We start from the raw sequence: 17,929 nt of genomic DNA, 5'->3' as shown, positions 1-17,929 counted from the left end.
TGGACGTTCAAACCCCCCGACTACAATCCTCCCCCATCCCCGCCTTGGGCCACACAGTGGGGATCCCGGGCCCACAGGCGGCAGGTGTCCTTGGGGTCTGGCCCCCCATTCAGCAAGGGCAGGTGAGTCACCAGAACTCTGCAGCCTCGGTCTCCTCCTTGGTGACTCGGGGGCAGTAGCGCAAGCTTGCGGCTTGGAGCGGCACGGAGTCCAACACGGGGCCTGACACTCAGTACGTAGCGAACGCTACTCCTTCTGTTGTCCACACTCGGTGGTTCTCTGGTCCAAGTGCCCCCGGGACCAGCCCCTCGGCCCCATCGGGCAGCTGGGTGCACGGACGGTTTTCCAAGCTTCAACACGGACTCCTCCGGGCGTCGGCCCAGCAACGTCTGCTTTAACAGTAAGTCACGCGGTCGCTGAAGTTTGAGAGCCACTGCTCTGGGGAAGTGGTTTCCATCTTCTTCTTTCTAAGCAGAGGAAGCCTTCCGAACAAAGCTGAAGCACGTGGCTGAGGCAGCGGTGATGGTGCGGGGTGGGCTGGCGCCACCCACGACCCTGGGCCCGGCCTCTCCCTGGGCCGCCCGAGGAACCGCAGAGGCGGGAACGGCGCTCTTTGGTCGAGTCCAGATGTTACGGCCTTTGGTGGTGCCACCGAAGAATCTCAAAGACTCGACCACGGTCGTACGGTCGTACGGCAGATCCTGCCGCCGTGCAACAACATGCCCTGGGGTCGTCGAGTCGTCCTTCAGCTGAGTTGCTTCACACCGCGTCACCCTCGAGGTCACCGTCCTGCTGCCGTCTCTGGCTATTCCACATGCCCGGAGGCGAGCGTCCCCAGATGCCCAGCTCTGCCTGCCGCCAGGCTGCGACCCCGCTCACACGCGGTCAGGACACCGACTTACTTCCTTGTAGCGGGAAGACTTCACGCCTCCGTCAAAATCCGGTGACAGACTTCTGGGACGGGTCAAGGCCTGCCAGTGAGCGCAGGCAGGGGTGGAGGACGGCGGCCGGGGCCGGAGGAGCACTGACGCGGGCGACCAGGGGCCACACCGGGAGCAGATGTGTTCCCTGCACCACACACGCTGCCACGCTTTCCCCACAGGGCGATGTGGGAAAAAGGAGCCAAAGGAAGGAGAGCCACAGTTCTCGAGAGAGGGGACCTGCTTCGGGTTCTCCAGCAAACGGCAGCCTCCGGGAGGACAGAGGGAGGGCGCCTAGTTGAGTGACCACGGGCCGGATCTGCCGTCTGTCGTCAGTCCCGAGTCCTCCAGCTCATGTTCCATGCGGGCTGCGAGTCATGGCTCTGACGACAGGCTCACCCTGACACACAGGGTCACCAGCTGCAGCATCGTAGGGGGGAGAAAACCCACCCAGGACTCACTCATCAAAACTAACTGTGCTTCCTGACACCAGAGACTATGGAGGAGAGGGAGGAGGGGGAAGGGAGGAGGGGGTGGATGGGAGGAGGGGAAAGAGGGGAGGGGAGGAGGGGGAGGAAAGAGGGGGAGGAGGAGGAGGAGGGGGAGGGGAAGAGAGGGAGGGAGATGAGGAGTGGAGGAGGGGAAGGGAGGGGAGGGGAGAAGGGGGAGGAGGGAGAGGAGGAGGAGGAGAAGGGGGAGGGGAGGAAGGGGAGGGGGAGGGGGAGGAGGGAGAGGAGGAGGAGAAGGGGGAGGGGAGGAAGGGGAGAGGGGGGGGAGGGGAGGAAGGGGAGGGGGGGAGGGGAGGAAGGGGAGGGGAGGAGGGGGAGGAGGAGGAGAATCGTCATTATTTTAGAGGAAGACAGTGACATGATGAGGCAGCTGAGGAGGAAGGCCCGGCACCTGCCCGTCCTGCAGGGCCCCACGCGCGGGCCGGCTGGCCCAGAGGGAGCCTCGGGGTTTGGCAGCAGGACGGTGCACCTGCGCCTGGGGGGGGGGGGACAGGCCTTCCCCCCCACGCCCGTGGAGCCGGGCCGTGCACCATCACAGCCATGGCACGCGGGGCTGCAGCAGGGCTAACTGCCAACACGTAAAGTGAAAACGCCAAGTCCTCGGCTACACGAGTCACATTCCAAGTCACTCGGGAGCCAGCGGCGGCCTGACTGCCCGTGTCCACTGCTGCGGAATGTTCCAGGTCGCGGGGCAGCTCGGAGGCACAGCCCCGACAGGGGTGCAGCCGGGGAGAGGGCGGGCAGCTGGGGCCCACGATCACAGGGCACTGCCCCTGGGGCTGCAGGTGGCAACTTGCGACCCCCCCTCAGCAGGGGACGGAGGCTACACGGTCTGCTGGGATCTCTGCGGGGTGGGCTGGCTCCTCGGAGCATCGGGTGCCTGGACCCCCGTAGCACCCGGGCTGGGCCACGGGGAGCAGGTCCCCCCCGCGCAGCTCCCGCCCCCGCCTGGTCCGGCCCACCTGCAGCAGCGGCCGCATCCTGTACTTCCGGGAGGTGCGGCTCGACAGTAACATCCTAAAATAATAAGCACTCGATGGCCCTTTATGGTGCCGGATCCTAGAAACGTAAGCTTGGAGCAGCGCGAGAATAAAAGGCGGCGCCTCCCATGGCGAGCCCCAGAATCAGCAGGAGCCGGAGGTCACCCCCCCCCACCCCCCGCATCATGTGTCAGCCCCTCCGGTTAGTTAGGATACCGATGGCCACCGCTCACGGGGCTCCTAGTTCCCTGAGCGCCGGCAGGGTCCAGCACCTTGCGGGCCTCGGCGTCCGTAGCCCCAGCAAGAAGGGGTGCCATCCCCATTTTCCAGGACAGAAGCCAAGGCAGCAACCACAGTGACCGGCTGGCTCAAGGTCGCAGAACGGGACCTGTGCTCAGGCTGCTCGCCGCCAGGGCCTGTCACCTGCACGAGGGGCAGCGCCGTCTCCCCTGTACGGGGCTGGCGTCTCGGCACCCGGGGACAACCAGGCGGGCCGGGCAGCTCCGCGGCCGACAGCGAGTCACGCTTCTTGGCAGACGCGGCCCCCCTCGCACCCTGCGGCCCCGAGCCCTCCCCACGTCCCCGCGGACGCCCAGCCGGTCAGCGCCGCCCACCCAGCTGGGCTCTGAGCGTGGCCTCGGGCAGGATCGGCCCCCAGCTGACCACCACCACAGACGGGTGCCCACGTCTCTAGCAAGGCTGCCTCACCACGGAGCCTCGGCCCTTGGACGATTCCTGTTCTTTTTTTTCTGACGAAAGACAGGGAAAAAGATGAAGCCATTTAAAGATAAGCTAAAATCCCCAATTTTAGATTTTTCTCAACACCAAAGTTCAAGGTCAGAACTTGGGTGACCTCATCCCCCTTTGCCCTGCCTCCGGGATGAAGGCGACGACCCGGCCTCAGAGGTGACAGCACAGAACATGCTCCTGAGCTGAGTGCGAAGGGCATCCCTCCCGCTTTGGTGTGGGGGTGGGGGAGAGGACGCAGACGTGTAGGGACGTGGGCAAAGTGGCAACAGCGGCCTCGCTGCCCTCTGGATGTCCTTCCCAGCGCTCTGTGAGGCCTCCAAGCGCCTGACACGGTGGGGCGTCTCCTGTGGCCCCAGGCCACCTCTGCCCCTCCCCCGCAGGCAGGTGTCCAGGTGGCCCTCGGCATGGACGGTGTGAGCCATTGGTACCAGCGGGCCAGGCGGGCCCTGGGGAGGTGTCCTGAGGTCCTCCAGCCCGGTCCTGCCGCTCAGCCATCCCGGCACAGGCGGGGCCGAGTGCTAAGCGGTTGTGAGCCTGGCCAGCACCCACAGACCCCAGCTCGCGGGGAGGAGTCGACGGGGCTGCACAAAGCAGGAAGCAGGAGGCCTGGGTTCCGAGCTCTCCCTGCCCGTAGCCAGCTCTACGACCCAGGACGAGCGGCAGCAACGCTACAGAAAGAGCCTCAGTTTCCCCATCTGTGAGGAGGGGGTTACTGCTTGGCCGGTGCCTGAGTCCACGCGGGCTTTATAGCAACCCGGCAGACCAGGAGGGGAGGAGGGGGGAGGAGGGAGGGGAGGAGGGAGGGGAGGAGGGGGAGGAGGGAAAAAGAGGGAGCAGGAAGGAGGGAGGTGGGTGGGGAGGAGGGAGGGGAGGAGGGAAGGGAAGAGGAAGGAGGGAGGGGGAGGAGGGAGCAGGGAGGAGGGTGGCGGGGCAGGGGAGGCAGCAGGAGGGGTGCGCTGGGGTCTCAGGGGGGCCTTCCTCATGCGGCACCGCAGGAACCCACTTTGCCTCCAGCACCGTCTGTGGGGTAAGTGCTGGGGCCGCTCCCCTCGTGGTGACGGGAGGTGGGGACACTGAGCGAGGACGGGCGTCGGGCGTCGTAAGCAGCACAGCCTTGAACCGACACCCTAACCGCTCGCCCGCCCGTGACGCCTGGGGGGCTGCTGGACAGGAAGTGACTACTCAGCCCCAAGGTCTAGAGGAATCCCGGTGGCCTCCGTGCGAGGGTTGGGCCAGCTGGGAGGGCAGGGCAGCGCCGGTGAGGGCGGGACCGGGGCCGCTGAACCTGGCCCGGGCGCCCTCCAGCCCGGCTCCTTGTGAGCACCCACGGACTCGACTCCTTTTATTCACCGGGTTCCTGGTTTGCTGCGACGGGCTACGACTCGGGAACAGCCTCCCAGGCGTCCCCCCAGGTGCTGCCCCCGCCCCCCCCGCCCGGGTTTTCACGCAGGCTCCGTGGGGGACACAAGGGATTCAATCTGGTCCCACTGCTGAGCCAGCCAAGGTCCAGCTCTTCACCTCCAGAGGCCAGAGGGCCGCAGCCCGGCCCGAGGTCCAACTCTCTGAGCGCAGCTGAGTCACCCTGGCAACAGGCCCGTCCTTGGGTGGGGCCCAAGAGTCACCCGTTAACAGAACAGAACAGTGTTTATCACTCTCCTCACTTCAAAATTCCCAGAGTTTTAGGAACTGGGTGCCAGGAATGGGATGAACCCCAAATACGCGTATTATCAACCAGGGAGCCGTTCACGGCGGCACCCCCGGGGTAGGGCACTGACAGCACCTGCTGGACGACGGAAGATCATTTCTGAACTTGATAAAATCCGAGGAAACGATGAAGAGACAGGACGTTTGTCCTCAATGAGCTAAGCCGCCAGCGGCAAAGACCCCCGTGAGTACCAGGCACGTCACGGGGCACGTGTCCTCCGTGTTCCCTCCCCTCCAGTGCATGGACCTGGAGGCCCCGTCCCTGTCACGCGGTGCCCCAGGGACTGTGAAGAGCACAGACTTCGGGGTCACGCCGGCTTCCAAGCAAGACGCCACCACCCGCGGGTTCTCCCGCAGTTCTCGGCCTCGCCCACCTCGCTTCCTGGCCCGTCAGGGCAGCCAGCACCGCCGACCTGGGGGGCGACCGCAAGGAGGACCCGGAGCTCCGAGCGCGCCCTCGTCGTCAAGCTGACTCCTGGAACACTATCTGCTGCCAAACGCACCGAACTGTGTGAACGGCTTCCACTGCGGTTCAGGATGCGGGGCTGGACGTGAACAGGGTGATCCCACGCCAGTGCTAGGAGTCCTCAGCGCCCGAGCGCCTGCGGCCCACGCGCTGAACGTTTATGTCGTTTACGTACATCAGTGACCGATTCCTCAGCTCAAGATCGTGTTTCGTCAATTCTAAGGATACTGTGTTGACGTCCCCGATGCCGGGACGACCAAGGACCCAGCCTGGTCCCCCAGAGATGCCTAATGTCCTCGTCCCTGGATCCCGTGACTATATGACACGGTAAAGAGACTTCACAGCTATAATTAGGGCCACCCCCTTAATACAGGGGGTAGGGGCGGCGTCTGGATTATCCGGGTGGGCCCACCTGAAGCAAACGATCCCCTAAAAACAGAACTTTCTCTTGGCTGGAGGCAAAGATGAAGCAGACGGAGGCCGAGCGTCCTGCGGAGAGCCCAGGCCGGAACGGCTGCCCCCACCAGGCCCGTGTGACCCGGGGCCCCAGGCAAGGACCCCAGGAGCACTCACCTCCCGTGGGTGGAGCGCCCGCAGGTGCCAGGTAAGCCGGGACCGGGATGGAAGCTGGTCCAGCGCCTGTCCTCGCGGAGCGGGCGCCCAGCCGCAGACGGAAGCCCCGAGACCGCCCACTGCCCGGGTTCTGGCACCGACACGCGGGGCGGAGGGCGGGCACCCGGCCGGGCCACTCCTCCTGGCACCTCCCGGCCTCCGCCGCGTGAGCCCCAGGAGGGAGATCCGAGCGGCGCGGCGCTGCCGTGACCTCCTTCCTTCCGTCCGTCCGTCCTAGGAGACAGAGGTGGCCGGACGCAGGACGGGCCTGTGCAAGGCCGACGAGCACACCGAGGACACCACGGTCGCCTGTTTGCTGAGCCACGATTTCTCTGTTGATGGATTTTATTCTTAAAAAGAGGACAACTGGCCTCAGGAGAGCACGCCCACCCCAGGGCTGACGCCAGGGCCCTCGAGGGCAAAGGCGAATCTGCGACGTCAGGCCCAGGGTCGTCGCCGAGCCCGAGCCCCGGCCGCTCTCCTTCCACCGCACTTCGGGACGGACGGGTGGACGATGGGGGGTTGACAGCTCCCTGAGGCTGAAGTCAAGGCCAGAGCAAGAGCCCAGTTCAGCGTAAAAAAACAAAAAACGCGGCGTGTAGAGCCTTTCAGGGCGTACACATCGATAGAAAGCTCTAGATTTCTTTAAAGATCCCGCAGGAAATGCCACTGGAGTTGGCGTACGCTCAACCCCGTCTCCTGCTCCCGTTTGAGGGGGAAAAGCTCCCGAAGCTCGTCCTCACGGCGGTTCTGGACGAGCCCCAGCTCCACGACGCCACTGGCCCCAAACTAGTCCCGAATCAGACGCCAGCGCTGGGCACGAGACCCTACTTTCCACTTCCCTCGGTTTGCGCTGACAGCTTGGCAGCCCCGGGACCTCGGGCCCGAAAGAGCGAGCACGTCCGAAGCCCGTGTCTAAGGGGCTCGGCGGGCAGCGTGGGCGACAGGCCGGTGTCCGGGGGGAAGGCCGGCAGGTGCCCGCAGGAGGGTGGCCGGGCTCCGACGCGGCCCCAGGCGCCCACCTCGCTCCTCCTTCCGGGCCATCCAACAGCTGCAAGTTCCCACTTCTCAGCAGGCCGAGGGCACGGGGCCGATGCGGGGCTTGCCAGGGGGCCGGGGGCAAAGGCCGGGCCGCACAGTTGCCGGAGGGAAGTGCAATGAGTCAGCCCTCCCGGCGGGGGTCACGGGCCGGCTCGCGTGGCGTCTGGGAACCGGTCCTCCAGCTGCACCTGCAGAGGCACGAGGACCCGCACAGCCCTGGGCGTAAGGGCGGGAGGCCGACTAAAGCAGGGCGCAGGGGGTCGGGCCGTGTGGGGCAGAGAGGCCGGCTGCAGGTGTGGGAAGACCTGGGGGCGCGGAGGCAGAGCAAGCCGCCTGGGCATCACCGTTACCCGTGGCTGAGGGCTCGGGGCCGGATAAACACATGCCCTATTAGGAGAAATGACGAGGGGCGCCCAGTGGCTCAGGCGGGACCGCGTGGGACTCCTGCCCCGGATGCTGGGCTCAGGCTCCACCCTGGGCGTCGAGCTCGCTGCACAAAACAGCCCCAGAGCGGAGAGGCTGGACGAGCCATTTGTCACAGGAGCGTGGAGGAGGGGACAGGACAGGCCGGGAAGACACGTGTCCTGGGAGGACGTCGGCTCAGAAGGGGTGCAGGAAACCGCAGGGGCAGGGAGGCCCGCAGGGCATCAGGAGAGAAACCCCGGCCAGGGTGCGGGTGAGTGTGGCCCCCGGCACCTGCACCTCCCCTGCCGGGTGCCCTGTGGGCGTCCCTGGGCCCTGGTAGTGGCCGCGGCCGGGGACACGGGACAGCAGGAAGTGGGAGGAAGAGGCAGGGACGCCGGGCCCCTCGCCCCACAGGGCAGCCGGCCACGGTTGGGTGGTAAGGGCCGCAGCAGGCTGCTCAGCGGATCCGCAGGTTCCGAGAGCGGGGACGGGGGGCAGGTGCACAGGACACGCTGCTGGCTGCAGATTCCTGAGGCTCGGGCCTCCGGGAATCCCACGGAAGCCGAACCATCCCCGGGAATGCAACAGGTGGCTCCGCAGGCTGGGAAGCCCGAGGGGAATCCGCCTGGTGTGTCTGGGGATCTGCGCGGCGGGAACGAGGCCACGGGGGACCAGGGTAAAAGGCAAAAGGCATCTACGCTCCCGTGGCCGAGAGCCCGCACGTCTTCCTCGTCACACACGCGCTGCCTGTCTGTACGGGGCAGGTGGCCCGAGGCCCCAAGCGCACCTGCGCCCCCGCCACGCACAGGGGTTCAAGGCGGCCCTGGCAGGAAGCCTCGATTCAGTCCTTCCACTAGGTGGCCGGGCGTCCGCCTCTCCCGACAACCTGAGCAGCCAGTGGGGACCTTACCCTCCCGTGCAAAGCCCCGTGGCCTTGTGTGCAGGTCGCAGTCTAAGAATTCAAAAGATTAAAAAAAAAAAAAAAGAATTCAATAGATTTCAACAGTCTGGGTGCAGGACACGCACCAAGTCGGCTGCTTTCCACGCTTTTCCAATTTGCCTGAGATTCAGGTCGAATGAACCCGGTGTGACAGTTTTCTATCAACGAGGTCCTCACTGAGCCTCACTAAAGTCCATGCAGCTTTTGGGTTTTGAGTCCTCTCTCCATCCTTGGATTCACTGGCCCGTGTTGATAGCGAAATTGTGTTGCTCCCCTGCAATGATTTTTTTTTTTTTTCTGCAAAAAGCAGGCAAGCTTTGAGGTCATCACAAGTCCCAGGCAAAGGGTCCCAGTGAGAGCCAGGGTTTAACGTCCGGGGCTCAGGGACACCGTGACCCCATAGCATCTGCAACTAAATAAAAGCCCGGTTATTCTCTACTGGTAACGTGGAGATCCACTGCCGGGGGTCACGTGGTCTGCACACGGCCCCTCAGAGCGAGCCCTCCAGCAGGTAGACAGTCGGCAGTGGACCGACAGCCCACGCCAGCGAGCGTTTGTGATGCCGCCACCCCGGTACCCCGAGCCTACACCCCTGTCCTGGGCCAACCTCAGGGGGCCCTGTGTCAGGCGACGGGGACTGAGGACGAGGATCATGCACGCGGTAAGGAAGCCAGGTCTCTGCCGTGACCCCCGGGGCGTGGAAACCACAGAGGTTCACCGAGCAGACCCTAAAAGACGTTTTTAGCTACTAATCTCCCGCGGAATCAGAAGCGCCCGCAGTCGCGACCGGCCGCCACACCCTGGCTTTTCTCATACAAACCTCTGAAAGGCAGACCCAGGACAAGGCAACAGAGACCCTCCCTGGCAGAGGAGGGCAAGCAGACCCTCACTCTTACGGGACCCGATAAAGCCTGATGTGACAAACCGAACGCTGAAGTCGCACTAGAAACGATTTTTAAGACACTTGGCAACTCACGGAAAAACCCAGCTGTAGCGGCCTCCAGTGCCCCCGCCCGCTGCCCTGGACGCCGCCCGCCCGCTGCTCCGGCCCTCGGGCCCAGCGGGGACGACGGGGCCTGGGCGGACGAGGTTGAGAACAGGACGTGGCTGGTTTCTTCACCGGTACCCTCAAGGCCTCCCTGGGCGTCCAGCCGTGGGAGACTTTACGGCCCACGTCAGGCCTGTGGGTGTCTGAGGCGACTTCTCGGCGCCGATGGAGAAGCCCCTCCGGGCGGGATGAGAATCGGGAGCCTCCTTCCCGTCTCCCCCTGGGTGTGACTGGTGGCTTCTGCATGGGACTCCCAGCCCCCGTCCCCAGCCCTTCCCTGGATGCACCTGCAGGGCAGCTCCGGGCAGCTGTGCCGACTGCATGGACGCGGGGTGGGAACTACTCGGGGTCAGACCCTGGTCTGGGCTCCGCGGGACCCTCGGCCTCCTTGTGAGGGCTGAGCGAGGTCGTACAGGTGACGGGCTCAGATCTGGGCCCAGGACACAGAACAGCTCAGGTATGGACACACCGTGGTGCTCTAAGCACCTTCCTGTTAGACCAAGTGCACCTGCGTCTCCCTCGGGAATGTCCCGTCCTGGAGGCACGTGGCAGGCGAGGGCCACGCGCGTTAGGGCAGGGCCCAGACCCTCCAAGTGACCATTTCCAACCCATCTCAACGTTGGGAGGCTGGGTCTGCATGCGAACCTTAATTCCAAACATATCTTAAGACGATAAACCTACGGGGGCACCTGGCTGAGCGGCCAACCCTCGGCTTTGGCTCAGGCCCGGGACGGAGCCCCCGTTGGGCTGCGCTGGGAAGGGAGTCTGCAGCAGGACTCGCCCTCTCCCTCTGCTTCTCCCCCACTCTCTCTCTCTAAGGTAAATAAGTAAATCTTGGGGGGGGGGGGAGAAAAAGATAAACCTACAAAATTCTGAAAGGGCCTCTCTTTCACTGCCAAACAACTCTCATTACCTACCAAGGTTTTAATATTTCAGGACCTTCAACTGCTACTCAACCTGTTTGTTTTTTTTTTTCCTAAAACAAAATCCTGCTATTTGCGCCCAATAAACCAGAGTTTTTACTGAGTTACCGTTACACAAGGGGACTTCATACACACACACACACACTCATTGCAGAAACTGGATAGAAAAGAGGGAAAGCACCAGAATCCCACCATCCACTGGTCTGTATTTTCTGCTAGACTTTTTCATCTGCATGAGCTTTTTTGCTGAGCTGGCTAGAATTGTTAATAATGCACTGTGACTGTGCACACCGCCCTTCCCCTACCTGACCCACCCTAACATAGGACTTTGTGCGTTAGTGACTTCCAGTGTATCAATAAGAAAGGAAAATGGGATTGAGATCTGGAATTTGTTGAACGAATTAGTGTAGCAATCCATCCCACATTTTAAAAAATGCAATAACAATTGCCTAATTATATTCTCTTACTTTGTTAGCACAGTTTGGCAGGACTTTTTAAATTACCGAGCTTCTTTAGATTTGGGGGAAACATTAGAATTTCCTATAATTGTTTTCCTGGTTATAAGAGCAATACACGCTCATCATATAATATTCAGAAAGAGAAAATCTCAGGAAGTAATAATTTAACATTAATATTTGTTGAACACAGACTATGTGTCACTCGCTGTTCTAAACGCTTTAGGTAGATTCACTGATTTAACTGTCACAACACGTCGTGGAAGCAGGAAGGGAGGAAGCAACTTGCCACACTCTGCACACCTAGAAGCATAAGCCGGGAATCCGTCACCGTGCTAAGAGGTTGTAGGAGTGAAAAGAATCAATAATTTATTCAATCAGCTCCTTCACTGCTTCAGAGTATAATGTCACAGGCAAGAAACAATTCATAGTAACACCGTACCCTTTAACAGTCATGCAAAAATATCACGCGGCACCGTTTCTGCATCCCTGCGGGACACTGAGTAAAGCGAGGCGTCCTCTGTTAGGGGAGCTACCATTCCGATCCGCCCAACCCCCGCACCTGTAGCCGTCAGGGATGAAACAGGTGCTTAAGACGATTTGGTTTAAAGATGGAAGCATCTCTCTTAAATTTCGCGAATGATTCAACAATGCGGCGAGTCCTCGAATCAGCCGAATACCCGCGCGCGCAAACGTTCGCAACCAGTCACGACACCTTTACGAGACGTTCACAAAAAGCTCCCCATCGGTCCTAAACACGTCTGATGGCTTATCAGTTGGCACTGAACGTCGGTTCATGAAACAGAACTGGAAACTCTTAGGCCACATTTCTTTCATACTTTAATTAAAAATCATACTTGGCTAAAGATAAATATTTCTGTTCCTGGTGTAATTTCCTACCCAGGGCTAATAAACACAACTTTTTAAATATAAACTCTCTTTAAATTTAATTTTTTATTTTTTTAAAGATTTCATTTATTTAATCATGAGAGGCAGAGACACAGGCAGAGGGAGAAGCAGGCTCCACGCATGGGGCCTGATGGGGGACTCGATCCCGGGTCTCCAGGATCATGTCCTGGGCCGAAAGCAGGCCCTAAACGGCTGAGCCACCCAGAGATCCCCTCTTTAAATTTAAAATATGATTAATAATTCATGTTTCTGACTGCCTGGCTCTAAAACTACTATATGACTATAACTTCAGCACTAAAAGCATATTAGATTAATCTATTAATCGCAATTATTCACACCACTGTGGTGGAATCACGACGCGTATATATACAGGTATCTGGTACCTCCAAACAGATAGAGAGCTCTATCGACAAAATCAGGCAGCTTCTTTGGAATTTAACATAGCTCTCCCTCGCATTTCCAGGAGGCTTAAACTGGCGTCTTGTAATTTACCCAAAAGCCTGCCGCTGGAGTAAGCTAGAGAAGTAAAATATCTAATCATGTTGACTGTTAACTGTGTGTTAGGTGCCGTCGACGTGTTTTGCAAAGATTGTTCCGTATATTTCCATAAAAATCCTTGAACTAGAGACCAGTATCATCCCCATTTTACAAATCAGACTTAAAAGATTAACTAATATTCCCATCTAGGGGAATGGAGTTTCTGCAACCAAAATTCATACTCCAAACCACTGTTAAAGGGCTTCTCTTCCAAATCAGGCCTCAAAAAAAAAAAAAAAAAAAAAAAACAAAAAATCTGACTTCTACAACTCACCTCCCTAAATTCAGCTTCAACTGACATACAAAACTCACACACACACACACAAAACAGCACAAATCTGACAATTTATCTAGCAATGACATGCTTCTGTTCGAAATTTTTATTTTTTTTCTTTTCAGAGAGGTTTTCAACATGGAAAACAAAGTTAATCTGGCATTAGGGAACCATTTCCTCCGGTGTTTTGACTAGGAAGCTCTTTGCTGTCCCAACTTGACAAACCACCCATGTCCTTCAACAAGTGAGAGCACAAGCCCAACACCACCCATCTCGGCCTCGGCCTCGGAGGCTAATCTTCCAGACCAGATCGCAGCTGGCTCCACGGAAAGATTCACGATATCAATCTTTTCGGTCCCTTGTGAAACACAGTTTCACATTTTTACGTATTTGTACACGAATTCCAATGCCGTCGTCCAATACCTAGGGGAGAACCTGGGTCAAACGCAGTAAAAACACGACGACATTTTTTTATGAGGCCCAAACACGCAGTTGTTAAGACTGTTGAGCACTTTTTGGACTGAAACCAGGCTTTTATGGTGCTAGTTCACTGTGAGGGGAGCCAAGGGACTGAACATTTGATCCCAAAGTCCTTTTATCACTAAAGAGTCTATAAAATGTTTGATTACTTTAAAAAGATTATGTGTGTGTGAATCATATGTTTGTTGAAAAACAGGAGGCTTGTTCATACACACAATTTGGCCTTAAAAAAAAAAAAAAAACACCCCGAACCCCAAACAGCTCTTTACGGGACTGGGATTGTTTGGGAGACAGAGGCCCCCGCTGCGGTCACTCGGTGCCCCGCCCTCCTGTCCTCCAGGTGGGGCCGTGACCTGCGGAGGGAGAAGGGGGGGAGCCGAGGGGGAGGGGGAGGGGGAGGGCGAGGGGGAGGGGAGCCGGGCACACCTGCGGGCGCCGGGAAAACAGCCCAGCCCAATCGGGCTTGCAGGCCGCGGACCCGGACCCCGACCCCGACCCGACCCAGACTTGACTTGACCCGACCCTGACCCCGGCCCCGACTCGACTCGACCCCGACCGGACTCGACCCGACCCAGACTCGACCTGACCCGACCCCGACCCCGGCCCCGACTCGACCCCGACCGGACTCGACCCGACCCAGACTCGACCTGACCCGACCCCGACCCCGACCGGCACTGGCGGCCCCCGGGACGCATCGCAGTCGGTCGGTCCGCGCAGGTACAGCGGCCGCGGGAGGGGCCCGGCGGGAGGGGGCTCGGCGGGAGGGGGCTCGGGCTTCCAGGGCCGCGTCTGTGCAGCACGACGCCCGCCCCGGGACCGCGGACCCCGCCGCATCGGTGCCCCTCGGGGTCCCGCCCCTCCGGGCCCCGCGCCCCAGGTCGTGCCCCAGGCCCCGCCCCTCCGGGCTCCGCGCCCCAGGTCGCGCCCCAGGTCGCGCCCCAGGCCCCTCTCCTCCGGGCCCCGCGCCCCAGGTCGTGCCCCAGGCCCCGCCCCTCCGGGCCCCGCGCCCCAGGTCGCGCCCCTGGCCCCTCTCCTCCGGGCCCCGCGCCCCAGGCCGTGCCCAGGCCCCGCCCCTCCAGGCCCCGCGCCCCAGGTCGCGCCCCTGGCCCCTCTCCTCCAGGCCCCGCGCCCCAGGTCGCGCCCCTGGCCCCTCTCCTCCGGGCCCCGCGCCCCAGGTCGTGCCCCAGGCCCCGCCCCTCCAGGCCCCGCGCCCCAGGTCGCGCCCCTGGCCCCTCTCCTCCGGGCTCCGCGCCCCAGGTCGTGCCCCAGGCCCCTCTCCTCCGGGCCCCGCGCCCCAGGTCGTGCCCCAGGCCCCGCCCCTCCAGGCCCCGCGCCCCAGGTCGCGCCCCTGGCCCCTCTCCTCCAGGCCCCGCGCCCCAGGTCGCGCCCCTGGCCCCTCTCCTCCGGGCCCCGCGCCCCAGGTCGTGCCCCAGGCCCCGCCCCTCCAGGCCCCGCGCCCCAGGTCGCGCCCCTGGCCCCTCTCCTCCGGGCTCCGCGCCCCAGGTCGTGCCCCAGGCCCCTCTCCTCCGGGCCCCGCGCCCCAGGTCGTGCCCCAGGCCCCGCCCCTCCAGGCCCCGCGCCCCAGGTCGCGCCCCTGGCCCCTCTCCTCCAGGCCCCGCGCCCCAGGTCGCGCCCCTGGCCCCTCTCCTCCGGGCCCCGCGCCCCAGGTCGTGCCCCAGGCCCCGCCCCTCCAGGCCCCGCGCCCCAGGTCGCGCCCCTGGCCCCTCTCCTCCGGGCTCCGCGCCCCAGGTCGTGCCCCAGGCCCCTCTCCTCCGGGCCCCGCGCCGGGTCCCACGCCCCAGGTCGTGCCCCAGGTCCCGCCCCTCCGGGCCCCGCGCCCCAGGTCGCGCCCCTCCGCGGGGACCCCGAGCTCGCCCCGGGTACGGAGGCCGCGGTCCCGGCGTGCGGGCGCCCTCGAGGCCCCAAGGGCCGCGCCGTCGCCACCAGCACGGGCTGCGGTCCCTGCGCCGCCAGGGTCCCGACGGGGCTCCCGGAGCACGGGCTCGGCCGCCTGGCGCCCCGCGCCCCGCCCCCGCCCCCCGCCCCCCGCCGGCACCACCCCGAGGCCTCCGGCTGCCGCGGCCCGAGGGACCTGGGGCCTGGGGCCTCCCCGCAGACCCGCGCCCTCCCGCCCGGCCCGGGAAGGAGCCGAAGGGAGCGCGCAAGGGGGGCGTGGCGCCCGGGCCGCCCCGGGGCAGCGCTGGGAACCCCGGGCCGCCCCGCCCGCGCCCCCGCCCCCGCCCCGTCGAGGGCCAGCGCCGTCCGCCCCGGCCCCGCGCCCCTCCCCCTCCCCCCTCCCCCCTCCCCCCTCCGCGTCTCGGCGCCCAGGCCCCGACCAGTCCCCGCCCTCCGGGACGCGCTCGCTCCCTCCCTCCCTCCCTCCCTCCTTCCTTCCTCCCTCCCCTCCGCTCCCCTCCCTCCCGCTCCCTTCCCAGCGCCCGGAGCCCGGCCGCCCCCGCCCCGCCCCGCCCGCCTGCGCCCCGCGCCCCCCGCGCCCCCGCGCCCCCGCGCCCCCGCGCCCCCTCACTCGCCTGCCGCTGCGCCGCCGCCGGGACTCGGGCTCCGCGGGCTCCGGGACGGGCCGACCTGTCCTCCGCCTCCTCCTCCGGCTCCTCCGGGCGCCGGCTCCGCCTCGCTGCCTCGCTCGCTCGCTCGGGGAGGCGGGGCGCACGGCTCGACGGGCGGGGCGGCGGCGGCCCCGGCCTCCCTCCCGGCCTCCCTCCCGGCCTCCCTCCCGGACGCCCTGCCCCGCCCTCCTCCGCCCTCGCCCCGCGCCTCTCCCCCGTCCTCCCCTCCCTCCCTCCCTCCCTCCCTCTCCCCTCCCGCCCCTCCCCTCCCCGCCTCTCCCCTCTCTCCCGTCCCCTCCCTCCCCTCCCCCTAACTCCTCCCCTTCTCCCCCGTCCCCTCCCTCCTCCTCCCCCTTACCCCTCCCCTTCTCCCCCCTCCTCCTCCCTCCGTCCCCCACTCCCCTCTCCCTCCCTCTTTCCCGTCCCCTTTCCCTCCCCTCCTCCTCCCTCTCCCTCCCCCCTCCTCCTTTCCCCTGTCTCCCTGTCCCCTCCCTCCTCCTCCCTCCCTCTCCCCCTCCTCCCTCCCTCCCTCTCCCCCTCCCCTTCCCTCCCTCTCTCACTCCCTCTTCCTCTCCCCCTCCCCTACCCCTCTCCCGCCCTTCCCCCCCCGCCCGCCCCCTCCCCCCCACCCCCTCCCCTCCCCCCCTCCCCTCCCCCCCCCCACGCCCGGACCCCCGCCCCGAGGCCCGTGCAGACTCCGCGCTCACCCGCCGGCCTCGCCTCGGCCCTCGCGGGCTGCCAGCCCCCCCAGGAGCTGGGCCTGGCTCCAGGAATGTCTTAAGAAAACAGTCACAGTCCGATTTAAAGGGCCCTGGGGCCACGGGGACGTTTCGTTTCCCAGAAAACGGTGCTGGATCCGCGAACCGCGATTGCGGACCTGGAAGCGCGAGCCCCGCGGCTCCTCCGTCCGTCCGTCTGTCCCGGACCCTGGGCTCCCGCCGGCCGCGAACTCTGGGTTCGGCGGGGATCGGCCCAGGGGCGGGAGAAGCCACCCGTGTGGACCGAGGCCAGACCGTCGGGCCGGCAGGTGCTGGGCCCCGAGCTGGCGCTGAGCTGGTGCAGACGCAGGTGAGGCCGCCGAGGCCTGCAGAGCCCAGAGGGGTGGAAAGAGGCGGGGCAGAGGGCTTGCCGGCCAGCAGACCTCCGCTGACCCCCGGGGTTTGCTTTCTTGTCTGACAGGGAGAGGACACAGGAGAAGGTGAGGCCCGAGTGGGTCACTTGGAACCGGTGTGGGCAGAGTGTGGTGCATCGGTGAGGGACGTCTGCGTGTGGACCAGAAGGGAGGCCCAGGGCAGCCGCGGCCCGGGGCTGCAGGAGGGGACGGTGTGCGGCTGGACGCCCTGGCCCGGGCTGTGGGCCCAGCAGCCTGACTGCTCCTCAGAACCCTCAGCCGCTGGACTTGCTGCACGCACCCTGGCCCCCAGCCACCGACACTGGCCACCGAGCACATGGAGCTACAGAGTGGGTTCCTGGCCGCCTGGCAACCCCAGGGTGGCCCCTGCCGCCTCCAAAGCTCCCCGTGAGGTCGGGCCAAACTCCGTGCCCTCCCCTGTGGGACTTTGCCTGCTATCGCATTCTTGCCGCGCCTCCCGCTCCCCTTCCAGTGCTCCTTCCTAGGAACACGGACTAATCAGACCAGCTATGTGATTGGCAGGGCCCCACGCAAGGTAAAGAAGAGTGTTCGTGGCTTATAGGAACTTCAAAGTGGCAACAGCAGGTGTTAGACCGAGTCCGGGGTCCTGTGTTTCTGCACAGATGTGCTTGACTCTGCGGATGGCGCATCAGCGGAGCTGGTCTGGATGCTAATAAAATGCTTTTCACCTGAGTCCTCACCTAGGTCTGCTTCTGGGGACTCCCCCGCTAAGATAACAGCTGTCAAAGTAAAACATCCGCCGTCGGGTACTAGCACAGTCATCTTACAGGTACTCTAGTCGGCCTCCCGGGGCTTGGGAGGGGGCGGCTCCAGGAAAGGCGGCTGTAACCAGAGCTCCAGCCAGCACAGGAGGGAAAGCAGGTGAGGGTGGCTTAGGTTAGTAGGATGACGGGGCAGGAAGTCTGGGTTTAGCCCCATTCGGAGCCATAAGCACAGTGTTAATCTGGGTGGGATTTCAGATGGAGTTACCTAGAAACACCTTACTTGAAGTTTAATTGGCAAGTGGTTAAAAGGTTACACCTCACTTGTAAGGAAGTGGGGTTGGCAGGCCTGGGCAGAGGGAGAAGCTCCTCTCAGTGTGGTCACAGCTGGGCCTGGAGTGGGTGGCTCTTCAGAACTAAGCAGATGCAGCTCACGACGCCCGGGGGGCTCAGCGGGGCAGCCTCCGCCTTCAGCCCAAGGCATGACCCTGGGGTCCCAGGATCCGGATCGAGTCCTGCATCGGGCTCCCCGCAGGGAGCCTGCTTCTCCCTCTG

General features: G+C 63.6%; 1 protein-coding gene across 3 annotated transcripts in view; it reads right to left on the bottom strand.

The window, feature by feature from the left end:
• The window catches only part of GNG12 (G protein subunit gamma 12), an 81,160-nt gene extending 64,580 nt beyond the window's left edge, over positions 1–16,580 (bottom strand). Inside the window, exon 1 of one of the 3 annotated variants that reach the window (XM_038541700.1) lies at positions 16,228–16,580. The gene's annotated coding sequence lies outside the window, so the exon portion shown is untranslated. Of the gene's footprint in view, positions 1–15,484; positions 15,626–16,227 lie in introns of those variants that run through there. The other 2 variants (XM_038541701.1, XM_038541697.1) reach the window with 2 other exon arrangements.
• Between the last annotated feature and the right edge of the window lie 1,349 nt (positions 16,581–17,929).

Source organism: Canis lupus, chromosome 6 (assembly GCF_011100685.1).
Source record: "Canis lupus familiaris isolate Mischka breed German Shepherd chromosome 6, alternate assembly UU_Cfam_GSD_1.0, whole genome shotgun sequence".
Lineage (NCBI taxonomy): Eukaryota > Metazoa > Chordata > Mammalia > Carnivora > Canidae > Canis > Canis lupus.
Note: the sequence above shows the minus strand (reverse complement) of the source record. Positions and strands in the feature narration are given on the sequence as shown.